Source organism: Pseudopipra pipra, chromosome 1 (genome assembly GCF_036250125.1).
Source record: "Pseudopipra pipra isolate bDixPip1 chromosome 1, bDixPip1.hap1, whole genome shotgun sequence".
Taxonomy (NCBI): Eukaryota; Metazoa; Chordata; class Aves; order Passeriformes; family Pipridae; genus Pseudopipra; species Pseudopipra pipra.
Genome location: NC_087549.1, coordinates 90,021,462 through 90,037,051, shown reverse-complemented (window position 1 = coordinate 90,037,051; position 15,590 = coordinate 90,021,462). Strand labels below are relative to the sequence as shown.

At 42.1% G+C, this 15,590-nt stretch overlaps 1 protein-coding gene across 7 annotated transcripts in view; it reads right to left on the bottom strand.

Annotated features, from left to right (window-relative positions):
* PHACTR1 (phosphatase and actin regulator 1) overlaps positions 1–15,590 on the bottom strand; it is a 306,676-nt gene that overhangs the window by 168,961 nt on the left and 122,125 nt on the right. Inside the window, exon 1 of one of the 7 annotated variants that reach the window (XM_064664620.1) lies at positions 3,031–3,113. The exons of the other annotated variants lie outside the window; for them this stretch is intronic. The gene's annotated coding sequence lies outside the window, so the exon portion shown is untranslated. Of the gene's footprint in view, positions 1–3,030; positions 3,114–15,590 lie in introns of those variants that run through there. 7 annotated transcript variants of the gene reach the window in all.

Genomic DNA, 15,590 nt, shown 5'->3' with positions numbered 1-15,590 from the left:
GAAGTATGTAGAGGCAGAAATACTGCAATGGTGGTCAAAGTCACAGCTACAGCTACAGTTTGCTCTGCGCTTCACCTGTAAGTGAATTTTGTGTTTCCTCTACTCAGTGTACTTCATAAATATAACCTTGCACAGATTTTTCCAGGTCAGTTTTGGTGGGTTTTTTTTGTTTGGTTGTTTGTTTTAGTGTTTGTTTTGGTTTTGGTTTATTTTTGCTTTGCTTTGGGGTTTTTTGTGTACTTGGTTTGGTCTGTTGTTTGGGGTTTTTTTTTGTTTTACCCTCTCAGGTTAATACTAAACTACAGACTTTAAAACAGACAGATTTGCTCCTTTATTAGCTTGACAGGTTGTTAAAAACGCTGAAGACACCTTCTATTCCACTCTCTGAGAGTGGTAGGCTTAGAAAGTTTGAGGAATCTGGACTCACACACCTACTGCTTGAAGATCAAGGCAAAGATAACGAAGTTCTAGATTGTTTTTCAATTTGGTTTATCAAATCCTAGCTTGACTGTTGAACCAGAATTTTTCTTCTCATCAACATATGAAACATTGTGTTGGACCATTTTCTTCCTCTGTCACCTATCACATACAGTTTTGGAACAGTTCTCATTTGCAGTTCGTTTATCCAATAAAGCATGATGATTCCTTCAGAGATTAACAGTCCAATCTTCAGTAAGACTGACCATCCCTTATGAAAATCAATAGGTCTGTGCTTTCCTACCCCTCTCTCTTACTGCCCTCAGTGGAGGTAACACATGGAAGTAAGCGTGACTATGCTGACAGAAGTTTCAACTTCTGATCTCCTTGGACTGGGGAGCATGAAGAAAGATTTTGTAAGAAGACAGCTGAATTATATTTTTTCTTCAGTACCTTTGAAAGATACTATAGTGATATGCTGTTATCTACCTATAGTACTATCTAATGAGCTTCCTTGGTAGCTGCGGATGTATTTGACTACAGAGATGCCACCTGTAATATCACTGAACAATGACATCACACAAATTATGAATATACCCTAAGTGTCTACCTGGGGAGATTGCCCTGCAGAGAGATGACATTCAGTGGTTTAGGTCACAGAAGAGGAAATGTTCTCCAGTAGCTGCATGTGAAGGCAAGACCAACTGCTTCTCAATTGCAGCTGACCATTTGTCTGTATTTTGGGAGCAGAACAAGCAGGGTTGAAGTCTCAATAACAGAAATGAGTTTACAAAGGCCCAGCTCTCTTTCCTAGAAAGGTCAGTGAAGTAAGTGTAGCTCTGCTAACACATAGCAAAGGCAGTGGAGTTAAGTTACAGCTAGTTCAGTCACACTACTACATCTGTTGTGTGATGCCAGTGACAACTACAGATATGAAGGGTGCCTTCTACTTTTCAGTGTTTTACCTGAAGCCTTTTCACTGTGGATACCTCCGCTGAGAGATAAATTCAGGGAAAGGATTTGGCAAATACTGTTAACATGACAAACCTCTGAACAGGCAGCTCAATTAGCAATTGTAGTGTTACGGAGGACTAACAAATACGTACCACATTTTACAAACTGGCTTATACATAGTTGAGAGATGACAGCACCCACCACCAAAATCTTCCCCTCTCTGATGCAAGTTTACAGCAGCAACACAATAAAATAAACAGTAGAAACACTACAGTGCAACCATCTAAGCTAACATTAGGTCAGGTCATGCACTGCCAGGAAAAAAAGAAACAAAAAAAGAGAATAGCTGGGGTTTTTTTCTTTACTGGAACGGGTTAGTGGATAAAACGCTGGGGGATTCAGTTTGTATTTCCAGTTCTTGCCAGACTTCTTCTACGTCATCAGTTAAGTTGCTTAGTCTTTGTAGTCTCAAAATGTTAGTATTTTCCTACTTAGATGTCTAGCATCATTATGGGTAGCTAAGTTTCAGTATCTGTTTATGACCATGATGAAAGACAGCGGAGAAGTACATAGAGCAGAACATCCATTTTGCTCCATACCATGAACACCTATCTATTTACCTGCCTGCTATGTAGGTCTGTAATTACAGCATCCTGTGCCAGCAACCAACCTCTCCATTCCTGGCAATGTTTTAGAATAGCTTGACCAGAAGCCCATAGGATACTTCTGGTACTTCAGGTTCTTTGTGCAAAGTAAGCCAGGCAAATAGCCCTGCTAATCAATGGAAGACTGATTCCATACTGAAAGGTACTAGAGAGATGACCAGTCTCTGCTACGAATGTATGGCCGCCTTCATCTACAGTAGAAGGTTGTTTCTGCATATTTTCTTTCTAGTCTCAGATCTTGGTTTGTCCCCAGCTCCTCTCTGCAGCCAGACAGCTTCTGTAGTTCTGCATAATCACAGAGCACAGAATAAGCATAAAACTGACTGAAAGTCTAAATTCCATTTCCAAGTGCATCCTCTCCCATCTTTCTGAACAAGCCTTTTCTCCTCTCTTGACCTTTGTTCTCCCCCTCTCCCTCTTGTTTACAGGCCTGACCTGTTTGCATGCAGATGTAGAGACTGATTTTGGTAGCCACCAGGTACTGCTGAAATATAGCTGCATTTTCTATCATCTTGCAGTACCTTCAAAATCACATGTTAACAATAGGGTTAAAAAAACAAAACAAAACAGCAGCAGAACATAATTTCCCCTTACCTCAGCATTTTCTCACCCTTTCCTAAGCTTCTTTGCAACCAAGGGCTGGCAAAAGTACCACTAGGCCATTTCAGGTCTTCTAGATAACTTTCTACACCATCTCCATTGCTTGTGCTGTTATTCAGGAGTTACTGCAGATCTCAGTTTCAGTAGGATTTGCAAGTCAATCCTCTATCTGTAAATCCCAGATGGCTCAGTGATTTTTAGCACAGCTATTGATCTCCTCATTCATAGATACCAGCTTCTGGGCAAACACATCCAGCTGCTCTCATCAACCCCATCTCACTGCCACCAGCAGCAAAGAGGACTTTGTGAACCCAGACACTACCCGCTAATAATACCTCCACTTTGAGAAATAAAATTAGGCAGGAATAAGCATATGGTTTGCATGTTTGCCTACCTGATTACAGGGTTGCTGTCAGGCTCCCTCCCTCGCTCTGCAACAGCTGTGCTTTCGGCAACTGAGCAACAGCCTTCCTAAGTGTCGTGCTCTGAAAACACACACGCTCTACACACACCCATCCAGCCTTGTCGCGCCAGACAGCCCCTTCTCTGCCGTCAGCCAGCCGAAAAACAAGTTGCAATTCAACAACCAGCTCCCGTATGAAAGAAAGATACAGAGGTTGGAACAATCAATGCAATTAACCGTTCTGAAAACAGCACGAGGCTTTTTGTAAAAAGGGAACAATCGTGTTTTGTCTGCCCCTTCCCCTCCTCCCATACATTACGTACAAATGAAGAAGGTCTTCAGCAGATCCCCGCATATTTGATGCCAGCTGCTCTCTTCTTTCTCATTCTATCTTACACCACTTCAGAACAGCAAGAACAGATTTGGGCTCCATGGCAGTGTGGAAGGTGACTGCTCCTTACCTCCACAAGGCAGGGATTCCTACCTTCTTGCTGAGAGTTCTGAGGAACCATTTTCTCTGACAAATGACAGATGAAACCAGTTTTGGAAACAGAAGGTTGTTGAAGGAGATAGGAAACAAGCCAAAGGTCCATCTAGCCTTCCCTCCTCACCCATGTGCTTCCCTGCAGATTACTAAGCTTGTTACAGTAAATCAAGCCTCCACAGGGCTGCAGCAGTAGAAGGAGATTTCAGGCAAACTGGCATGGGTATCATATACTACTGCAACTCGTTCACATTTTAAACACTGTTTATTGATCTTTGTAACATACAGTTTGTCTCCTTCTGCAGGGAATTACTCAGCCAGGCAGTCACATGGCTGCAGCAGCACAATTAGAGGATTCAAACTGCACTAAGCTCGTCAGGGTTTTGATCTGGAAATCACATGGGGTGGGGAGAGAAATAAAACCAAATGATGACAAGGAACTACTATCTCTGTGCAAGTGGGGGCTTGTAACTCTCTCAGTCTGCACTCACCCAGGGCTGTCACAGAAAAACTCTCTGAGTTGTAGAGTAGTGTAAACCTCACCTGAGTTTGAGAGGAACCCATCAGTACATGAAGTTTGAAATAAGCAGGCAAACAGGCTGCAACACACCCTCAAGAAGGAAAAGGGTACTGGGAGAAGATGATATGTATGAATATGAGTTTATCAGATTTGGGGGGGCAACAATTTCAATGGTACAAAAATAGTTGAAACTTTTAAGATCAGATTTAAGTCCCATACAAGTCTTCTCCAAGGTTAAAAGGAGAACATTTCAGAGTTCCATAAAGTCTAGACAAAAATATTTGTATATGAGATTTTGAGCTGGATCAGCTCCATCATAATGCTTGGGAAAGTATTGTGCAGAACGCAATAAAATTAGAATGGTGTTGTTTATAAATGCAACTGTAGCACAAAGACCTCTTGGACTTTGTCATGGTAGGATCAACAATGGAGTTTGCACTTGATTTAAAACCCAGCCCAAGAAGCCAGTTCTTCATCCAACCTGACCAAGGGCACATATAGAGCATTTTTTTCATTGCTGTGGTGCATCTGAGTGTAATAATAGACTTTCCCACTATGAGTTGGATGCCGTGGCCAGGCGTGGTGTTAGGATGTGAGTGAGGCCCAATAAAAAGATCCCCATCTCTGGTGGATGCTGTCATGCCCTCCCTGTCCACATTTTGTTAGGCATATTCCTTGGGGTCCCCTAAACCCTCAGGAACAGATGTGCTTTGTTGCTTCAGTTAATAGACTGCTTCTAGCTGAGTTACAACTTCTTTCATGAATTGCCTGACATATTTCTTTCTTGATCACAGCTTTGCTTATTACTTGTTTTCTTTCTATTTAAGTTGTGTAATGAGGTAGCCGGTTTCATTTTTACCAATTCACTGGGTTTTCAGATTAATTCATGTAATTGTTCGTTCCCTTTTCCCAATATGTCCCTTCCCCCATTCCCCACACCAAATATGTATTGCTACCAGCAGCCTTGTCTCTGCATTCAAGTTCCTGCACAGCACAGCTCTTGCTTGTAATTCTCCTTATGGTCAGGCTATTACTGATGCTGCCAAAATGCACCCAAGAGCCAGCTAAAGATGAGAATCTTCTCGAAGAGGCACTAACAGAGGCACACAGACCCACAGAGGGAATGGCAGCTCCTCAACACTTTGCCCCTCCTCTGATTTGTTGTACATGTCCCTCTGAAACTTTCCTTATGATCCAATCCAGCCTGGAGAACTTTCAAATACAAATCTTTCAGCCTTCCAAAGTGTCTCCCCGATCAGTATGTACTGCTGTCCTCCACTGAGGAGGGAGATGAGGGGTGGCTGATAGCTGTGACCACAGAAGTCATGCACAGGAAGATAAGCTCAGGAAAAAGAGGTGCTACTGGAGGGAAACGTGCGTATCTGATCCTGCCATTTATGTGAGTTTTTTGCTTATTGTGAGCTGGTGATGTCTGTAGTCACAGTGATATAAATGTGGGCTGATCTCCTAGCACACAGCAATTGAACCAAGGGCCTGGCTATCTCTTGGGATTGCTGCATCTTTTTTCCTCTCTGAAAGTTTTTCCACTTTGGGTATGATACCACCCTGACACTCTTGTCTGTACTGCAAGCTGCCCTTTCCTTACCCATTCCACTTATCCCCTGCAAAGCACATGCAGGGAAACCTACAGGAAATTAACATTCAGAATAAAAACAGAAAAAAGAAAATGTTGTTGAAGTCCACAGTGGGTTGCTGACTATTTTAGTGTGGGAGTCCCCAAACTCAGGGAGGACTCGCTGATGGGATGGATTTGGTGTTGGACTTTAATCTAAATGAAAACTGGCATGTATGAAAAGGCTTAAAGCAGAAAGCTGAGAGAATATACTGATTTCTGTGATATTACTGTTCTGAAACTATTATCCTCTGGAGGAAACATACAGTACTTGTTTAAATTTTTATCTTACTTTGGAACAGAAACCTTTACAATAAAGAGAAAAAGGGGAGCTTAAAATCAAGAGTAAAATCCATACAGTGAGGATCTGCATCAAAATCTATTACCACAGTTGCCCTCTATAAATCACCAGGTGAACAAGAAGCAGCAAGTCAAGTGGACTGATGCTACTGACTACTCTCTGAACAGTTAGGAAAGCAACACCTGACGGTCATCTTATGAACATCATTGGTAGCCTGACACACAGCACTGCCCCGTTTCATCTCAAAAGGCCTATGCTTGTCTGCTCTAGTAAAGAGTTCTCCCCTCAGTTGAATTTTTCAGTTTCCAGCCTCATCTAGGTTGTGACTCAGGTTAGTTTCTTATCCTAACTGCTTAGAAATGCAAGGCATACCCTCATTAAAGGGATCAACATTTACTGAAGAATCAGATGTTTTCTCTTGCCACTTTCACTGTGTGCAGCCCCCAGATCTTAAATTTTAATGTTTTAAAAACAGTAATAAATATAGAAGAGTGCAACTGTTCTTTGATTTACTATGTGTGGTTGGTCTATTTTTTACTTTCTATGCTTTAAAAATAAACCTCATGAAACAGTTGTGATTCTGGCATGATCACATGATTTGGGGAGGTAGGATTCCATGAGAAACCTCAGCACGGAATGAAGTTGTGTGCTGTGTTCCACACAGAAAGGCTGAACATTCTGTGTAGCCATCAATCCTTGGTGCATCTCCACCAGATTCACTGAACTCAATACACTGAATCCAAACCAACTGTCGTTTTTGCATGGTAGGGATAAATATGAAAAAAATCCCATTTCATCAAAAATGTAAAAAATTTCAAGACGTATGAAAGTGGAAAATGGACAAAGCAATCTGGTGTCAAGCAGAATGTCTATGAGAAACATAGACAGCAGTATATTATTCTAGTTTTGCTAGACAGACTTATTTTTAATGCTGTGTTTTTGTGATCCACTGAATTATTTTTCCTTTCCTCAGTATAACACGCTAAAACAACCCCAACAAATCCAAAACCTTGTCTACTTCAAAATCCCTAGAAATAATGTGAATGCCTAGCAGAATTTTAATGACAGAGAGATTTACTGCAGATTAAATTTGAGTAAGTATCGCTAAGTAATGAGGCAATTCAGGGGACTATAAGATACTGAGGGAGTTTCTGAATTCAGTCTTTTGTCTGTAATACTTGCAACAATTTACTAACATAGTTCATATTATGTTGTGTTTCACACAAGTGACTTAAATGCATGTGCTTTTTTTAAAAAAAGCTGTACTTTAGAAAAATTCACAGAACAAAAATGCTTTGGAACCAATAGTAATACTTACTTAGCATCTTTCATTTTCCAAAATATTCAACAGAAGGAGTAACCGATTAATCCTTGCAACACTCCTTTGAAATTCATAGGTTACTAACTCTTCTTTTACAGATAGGCCCACTGAGGTAGGATAGTAAAATTACTTGGCTAAAGCCAAAGGGAAAGCTAAGGCTAAAAATCAGAGGAGTATTGACAGCTAACATGTTTCCAGACCCATGTCTTAAATTCTTCTTAATGAATAACCCATAATTAAAAAAAAAAAAAAGCATATTGAAGTCCTATTACAGTTCTATGGACTGGAACAGATTTGGTGAGCTCTCTCTGGTTCTCTGTGCAGCACCCATGACACTGCAGCCCCATTCCTACTTGGCTATTAGAAAATACTTCACTACAAGTAGTTTAGCAAAGACCTTCATGCAATGGGTAGTATAAATGAATGCAAAATGGAACTTTCCACTGCCTTGCATAATACTCTGTTTCAGCTCTTCACTTAGAGACATGATACTGTACAGAAGGCATTTGGGTGTCATGCTTCAGATCAAGCAAAGAGTAAGTTCTGTATGGCACACACCCTCTACACAAGTAGCCTTACTTTCAGAATATTTACTTTCATTTTCACATATTCCAGTAGTTCTTAAGAATGCAAGCTTAGACCAAATTCTTCCCCCTGAGGAGGGCAGTAGCTCTCTCTATATTGAAAGGCCACATAATTCTGGGAGAAGCCAAATAACTGTGCATCTATGTGAGGAATAAGTACATAGTTCAGCCATAAATGTGCATAACATCCTTTTTAATACACAGACAGCTGTACTACATCAAAAATACAGTCAGGCTTGCTTGGCTTGACAATGTACGGATCTCCCCCATCCAATCAATCTGGATGCTGTAGCCATAACAAAAACAGAATGAAAATTGCTGGTCCTCAGTATCCCTTAAGAGAGGGGCATCAAATCTGACCAACAGCTCTGTTGACTGCTATAAAAAGATAGGCTGTACACTCACAAGGGCTGAGTAAGCAGCATTCATTTAAAACACGAGGAAGAAGCAAATGTGATGAGATCTGGCTTCAAGGTCAAATCTAAAAGCAGTGGTAGAAAAGCAGTTTAAGCCACAAAGAGAATTCATTACTCCATGAGTATCTCCATACCTTGGCTAGGAGTTCTGGCCAGCACCTGAGAGTCAAATTTAACCCTTTGTAGATCTGTTGACTTGGATGGAATCTTCAGTGAATAAATTTCTTAAAAAGCTCTGGGATGGTTACCTAAAGCTATTTGTAATGAAAGGAATTTCAAGAAAATCCACATTACCCTAACAGTGAATCTAATTAATTTGTTCTCATCTCACTGAACGTCTGGAACTGCCGATGCAAAAACCTGTGTTAAATTTTCTCATCTAGGCTGGCAAGTAGTTCCACTGAATTTTGGGCTGTCAAGACAGTGAGAGAGAGAGAGAATGGCTAAGCAGGACTACCATGATAAAGTAACGCAGAGGTGGATGCCAAGGGCTCACCTGAAGCATCTTAAGTACCAGTACTGGTGGTTTTCACAAATAGACTATCTCTTGCATCCTTTCAAGGCATATGTATTTTTAGAACTTGCCGTGTGTTAGACAAGGAAGGTTTTAAATGGGTTCAAGTGTAAAACAAAGCATCTGAAGAGAGGTGCTCGTGCTTTTGAATGGTGGCAATCCAAACCAATTAAAATGGTCTACTTCAGAAGGCAATGAGAACAGATGAAAATAGAAAGTGATATGGCCAATATGGAGTAGGGCACACATTTTGTTTAGTACAGCTCCCCTGAATTCAAATAGAATAGAAATTCATGCTATTCCTAGTGATAGAACAGACTATTTTATTTGGAAGGAACTTACAACAATCATGTATAGTCCAACTGCCTGACCACTTCAGGGTTGACCAAAAGTTAAAGGATGTTATTAAGGGCAAAGTCCAAACACCTCTTAAATACTGACAGGCTGTGAGCATTGTCTGCCTCTCTGGGAAGCCTTGTTCCAGGGTTTGACCACCCTCTTGCAAAGAAATGCTTCCTAATGTCCAGTCTAAACCTCCCCTAGCACAGCTTTGAACCATTCCCACACATCCTATCACTGAATCTCAGGGAAAAGAGCTCAGCACCTTCCTCTTCTCTTCCCCTCCTCAGAAAGCTGTAAAGATCAATTGAGGTCACCCTTCAACCTGCTCTCCAAACTAGACAAGGCCAAAGTCTCAGCTGCTCCTTACAGGAGGTGCCTTCCACCCCTATAACCAGCTTTGCTGCCCTCCTCTGGACACATTCAAAGACCTTCACATCCTTAAATTGTGGGCCCACAGTGCTCAAGGTGAGGCTGCACTAACGCTGAATGCAGTGGGATAATCCCCTCTCCTGACCACTGGTTGTGCCATGTTCGATGGACCCCAGGATGTGGTTTGCCCTCTGGGCTGCCCGGGCACACAATGCTCACACTGAGCTACTGCTGACCAGCACCCCCAGATCCCCTTCTGCAGGACTGCTCTCCAGCCGTTCCTCCCACAGTTCATACTTGTGCCCACGATACTCCAGACAAGGTGCCAGATCGGCATTTAGACTTGTTAAATTTCATCCCATTGATGACTGTCCAATGCTCCAATCTATCTAGGCCCCTCTGCAAGGCCTCTTGTCCCTCAGCAGAGTGAACAGCACCTCTCTATTTCAGATCATCAGCAAACCTGATAATGGGGCATTCAACTCCTCTCTGCAGACCACTGACAGATATATTGAACCACACTGGCCCTAGAACTGAGCCCTGAGGAACAGAGCTGGTGACCGGTCACCAGCCAGATGTAACCCCATTCACCACGACCCTTTGAATCCTACTGTTCAGCCAGTTCTTCACCCAGTCCACTGTGTACCCTCTCATCCCACAGTTGGACAACTTGTCCAGAAGGATGCTGTGAGGGACAACTATCAAAAGCCTTACAAAAATCCAGAAAACTACATCTGCCACCTTCCCTTCACATGCTAGGCAGGTGACCTTATTGTAGGAAGATATCAAATTAGTGAAACAGGACTTTCCTTTTGTGAACCCATATTGACTGCATCTTTAAATGTCTTTCAATAGTATCTAGTTTAATAATTTCCACAGCTATTCCATAAACTGAGGTTAGACTAGCAGGTCTGTAGTTGCCTGGGTCTTTCCTCACATCCTCATTGCATACAGGGCAACTTCTATTCCAGGCCAGATTTGGTAGAAGAGCTGCACAAAACACGTCTGCAAAGCACACAGCCTCGTGTGTCAAGAGAAAGCTTGATCCTGAAGGCTTAGGAAGCTGCAGAGACAAGTAAGGCTCCAAGCAAAAGTTTTAAGTTCTGTGGGCACCCAGGAAAACCCTTAATATTCAGTGCCTGCATACATCTTATGGCCCCAGGGAGAACTGTTTGTGAACTGTGGCCTGAGCAACCTGATAAAGAACTGTGAGCACTGACAGGGTCAGTGTTTCACAAAGCTGGAATCAGATGGGTGCAGCAGCAAAATGCCTTAGAAATTACTATTCTTCTGTGTTTTTTTTTAAGAACTGAAAGAGACCAAAGGAATAATCTTTTCTGACCACACATTTAAGAAGATTGTCAGAAGACATGCACAGAAGATGCCTCACCCCAACCATTCTGAGCTTCTTAAACAGGGAAAGTACCCAGGGACATCTAGATTATTGATGAGAAATGTTTATGCAAACAATTATTTTTTATTCCTTTCAACAAATTCACGAACAGAAGCTACCAAAATCTGGCAATCATTAATTGGACAAAAATAAACATCTGAGCAATATAAAAGGGAGATTTTTGAAAGCCAGCCTATGGGAGTGTCCTGCCTTTGGAATGATATAACCAGTGGAAATACAATTGAGCGCTGCACTTACTGAGTCTGTTGTCACAAACAAACCCAAAGGGCTGGATGCAAACTCCAGCTTCAGGAGGTGTGGATTTGACTAATACACTAGTTTCAGAGCCTGCATCTGATCCTGTAAATCCATATGTAGGTGGTGTTTTGAAATAAGCCTGCAGGCTTTGCAGCCATCTTGCTCAGTTGGATTCAACTCCTTCAAGCACAATCTCTCTCCTGGTACACTGCTTTCTATTTTCAGGGTATGTACCTCTTAAACTGGGTTAAACTATCTTACATATTCATAAAATGCTCATAAGTAATCTCCAGTATATTCAGTGTAATATGAAGCAGATACTTTTCATCATTCCACCAAAAGGCCATCTGAAAGCCTCATCTAGGAAATGAATAATCACACTGCCACTTATAATAAAGTATGCATGAGCAAAGAAGTAGAAAACTATTAAGACTAATAATCATTAGAAAAAAACCTGTCCAGCTGTGTGCTGTGAGTTGTGAAGAAGATGTAAAAACGTTAAAAAAGAGAGTAAGCCTTGAGACAATAGGTGGAAGAGGCTGAACTAGCAATTGCCACTACTGAGGAGAAAATGAAAATTTTGATCTTTTAGAATCAAGATTCAAACTGAATTCTTACTACAGCATTTTTAATTCATCCCTGCTTTCTATTTTTTCAGAGAAATGCTTTCTTTCTCTTATTCAACACACAGACTCAGTACTTGCATAGAGTTAAAAAAAAAATCCAACACTTGTATGCTTCAAAAGAACCTGCACAATTTTTTTCCACAGTAAATACAAAAACCTGTCACAATACCAAGAGCTCACTTAAGATTAATGCAATGTAGATGATGCAATTCATGCTGGAGGTATCAACTTTATAAAGAAATATCTTCCTCCCATGTATTCGTGGACTACCTCGAGGACACAAGAGTACTGTGTCTGGGACTGACTAATGGGAGATGAGATATCTTTTGTCCTGCTCTAACACGTTCTCCTTTGGTCTGTACACCTTTGAGATGTGCAGACAGACTCTTAAGCTGCACAAAGTCCCGCGATCAATACAGGCTGGGGGATGAAAGGATTGAGAGCAGCCCTGCAAAGAAGGACTTGGGGGTGCAGGTGGAAATACTGGGCATAGCTGGCAATTTGTGCTTGCAGTCCAGAAAGCCAAATATATCCTGGGCTGCATCAAAAGCAGCATGGCCAGCAGGTCAAGGGAGGTCATTCTGCCCCTCTACTCCACTCTGGTGAGACCCCACCTGGGGGGCTGCATCTACCTCTGGGGCCCTCAACACAAGAATAAGACGGACCTGTTGGAGTGAGGCCAGATGAGAGCCATTAAAGATGATCAGAGGGCTGGAACACCTTTCCTATGAAGACAGGCTGAGAGAGCTAGGGTTGTTCAGCCCGGAGAAGTCTCTGGGGTGACCCTATAGCAGCCCTCCAGTACCTAAAGGAAGATGGGGACAGACTTTTTGGTAGGGCCTGTAGTGATAAGACAATGAGTGATGGTCTTCAACTAAACAAGGGTAGATTCAGACTAGATATAAGAAAATTTTTTAATGAAACACTCAAATAGGTTGTCTTGAGAGGCTGTTGATACTCCATCCCTGGAAACATTCGGAGACATGGTTTAGTGGTGAACCTGGCAGTGTCAGGTTAACGATTAGACTCAATGATCTTAGAGGTCTTTTCTACCTTAAAGCCAAAAAGAGCAAGGAGGAGAACCTGGGAAACTACCATTCAGTCATTCATCTCTGGAAAGGTGATAAAACAGATCATTCTGGAGGTCATCACCAAACACATAAAAGAAAAGAAGGTATTGGAAGCAATCAGCATGGATTCACCAAGGAGAAATCATGGTTGACCAATCCAATAGTCTTCTATGATGACTTAGCAGGATGGGTTGATGAGGAGAGCAGTGGATGTTATGTACCTTGAATTCAGCAAGGCATTTGATGCTGTCTTGCATAACATTCTCGTAGGTAAGCTCAGGAAATGTGAGATGAATGGACAGTGACATGGATTGAGAATTGCCTGAATGGCAGAGCTCAGTGGAGTAGAATCCAGTTAGAGGCCTGTAGTCAGTGGTGTTCCCCAGGGATCTGTACTGGATCCAGTTTTATTCAACTTGTTTATCAACAACCCAGACAAAGGGATAGAATGTACCCTCAGCAAGTTTGATGACGATAAGAAACTGGCAGGAGTGGCTGATAAACCTGAAGGCTGTGCTGCCATTCAGTGGGACTTTGATAGGTTGGAGAGTTGGGTAGACAGAAACCTAATGAAGTTGAACAAGGGCAAGTGTAGGGTCCTGCACCTGGGGAGGAATAATCCCAAGTATCAGTAGAGGTTGGGGACTGATCTACTAGAGAGCAGCTCTGCAGAGAAGGGCCTGGGAGTCTTGGTGGATAACAAGTTGACTATGAGCCCACAGTGTGCCAGGAGGGCACACTTGAAGCCAGGAGGGCCAATGGTATCCTGGCGTGCATTGGGAAGAGTGTGGCCATCAAGTTGAGGAAGGTGATCCTCTCCCTCTACTTGGGTCTAGTGAGGCCATACCTGGAGTATTGTCTTAAATAAAGACAAGGAGATGCTGGAGAGGATCCAACAGGGAATTACAAAGATGATTAGGGGTCTGGAGCATCTTATGAGGAGAAACTGCAGGAGCTGGGCCTATTTAGTCTGGAGAAGAGAAGACCGAGAGGGGATATCAATACATATAAATATCTCAAAGGCAGGTGCTGAGAGGATGGTGCCAGACTTTTTTCAGTGGTGCTCAGCGACAGGATAAGGATTAATGGCCATAAACTAAAACACAAGAAGTTCCACCTCAACATGAGGAAGAACTTGTTTACAGTGAGAGTGGCACAGCACTGGAATAGGTTGCCCAGGGAGGTTGTGGAGTTTCCTTCTCTGGAGACATTCCAAACTCACCTGCACACATTCCTGTGTCACCTGCTCTAGGTCACTCTGCCTTGCCAGGGAGTTGGACTAGATGATCTCCAGAGGTCCCTTCCAATCCTAATGATTCTGTGGTTTTGTGGTCAGTTTTGATGGAGCTCTGACTAACCTGATCTAGTTGAAGATATCTCCGCTTATTGCAGAGGGGTTGGACTAGAGGAGGTTTAAAGGAGGTCACTTCCAACCCAAACCATCCTATGACCCTATGATTCCACAGACCCTTGTTTGGGTGTTAAAAGCCACCCAACTTCCCTTATCTGCTATGTACAATCATATAGGGCACAATCCACAGCCTACTGCTGAGACTCTTTTGAAATACTGTTTCAAAAAGCATTTATTGCTCCAGCATCAGTGGGCCTGTGCTCATCACAACAAGGATCCTCTCATGATTAGCACACCACTTTGGAATATGTCAAAGCTGACTAACTTGACCAATACTCAGACTTCATAAATTTGTCCATAAAGCTACCTTTGCAATGCAATGAGATTATCTTGTCTTCTATATCCTGGCAGTTACCAGCCTTTTTGCTTTTTGTTTCTTAAATTTATTCAAATAATCAAATAAAAAATCCAAACTTAAAGTCAACTCACACAAAAAAAAAAAAGCCACTCAGCTGAATTCAGCTGCAGAACTGACATCTAATACATCCCATTTTAATGATAACATATAGGAACAATTCCTAAACTGCCAACGAAAAGAAGCCAGATCTCTACAGGAGGTGCAAGAAGATGCTGTAGAAACCTCCCTGCAGGTATCTCCATAGGATTTGATTCTACTCTGAAGGGGTTTTTCACACAATGCAGAACTGTGCGATGAACCAGTATCTGCTACAGAACAGATCAAACCTCCTTGTGCACCAACCCTCCCAGGTTAAATCCCAGTTTGGGATGAAAGAAAGAAGTCACAATTATTAAGGGCAAGAGGGAAGTCAAACCAAACCAACCAACAAACGAACCAGATAAATCAAATAAAACAAGAATTTTTGATGTACCAAATTGCTGTTTTAAAAAACAGTAACAGCAAGGGCTTTGGCCTTGGAGGTGTTCTCTTAGAGAAGGATCTTGCCTGGTAGCCTTGACACACATTCACACATCCAGCCACAACAGGAAAATAAATGAGCTTTCAAATCTTTTAGAGAAGCCCTCAGGAACACTTAAAATTCAAAGAAGAGTAGTGAGTTATTTGGTCTTCTGGCAAAGCATGAATCAGTTTATGGCCTCAGCTTCCAACCTTCATCCTCTTCTATACATTCACTACTGAGAACCAAGAGCTCTGTACTCTATGAGATTGCTTCTGCAGACAAGTCAACTCAAAGAGTCACCTCCCTTCCCTTGCAGCAAAAAATCAGCTTTATGAATTCCTGTACCCCTCTTCTTGCCACAAGATCTCTTTGTTTCTAATAAAACAGACTTGTTGGTTTTTTTTAACAGCAGAAGTGACGCATATTCCAAGGTGCTTGCCAAAACACTG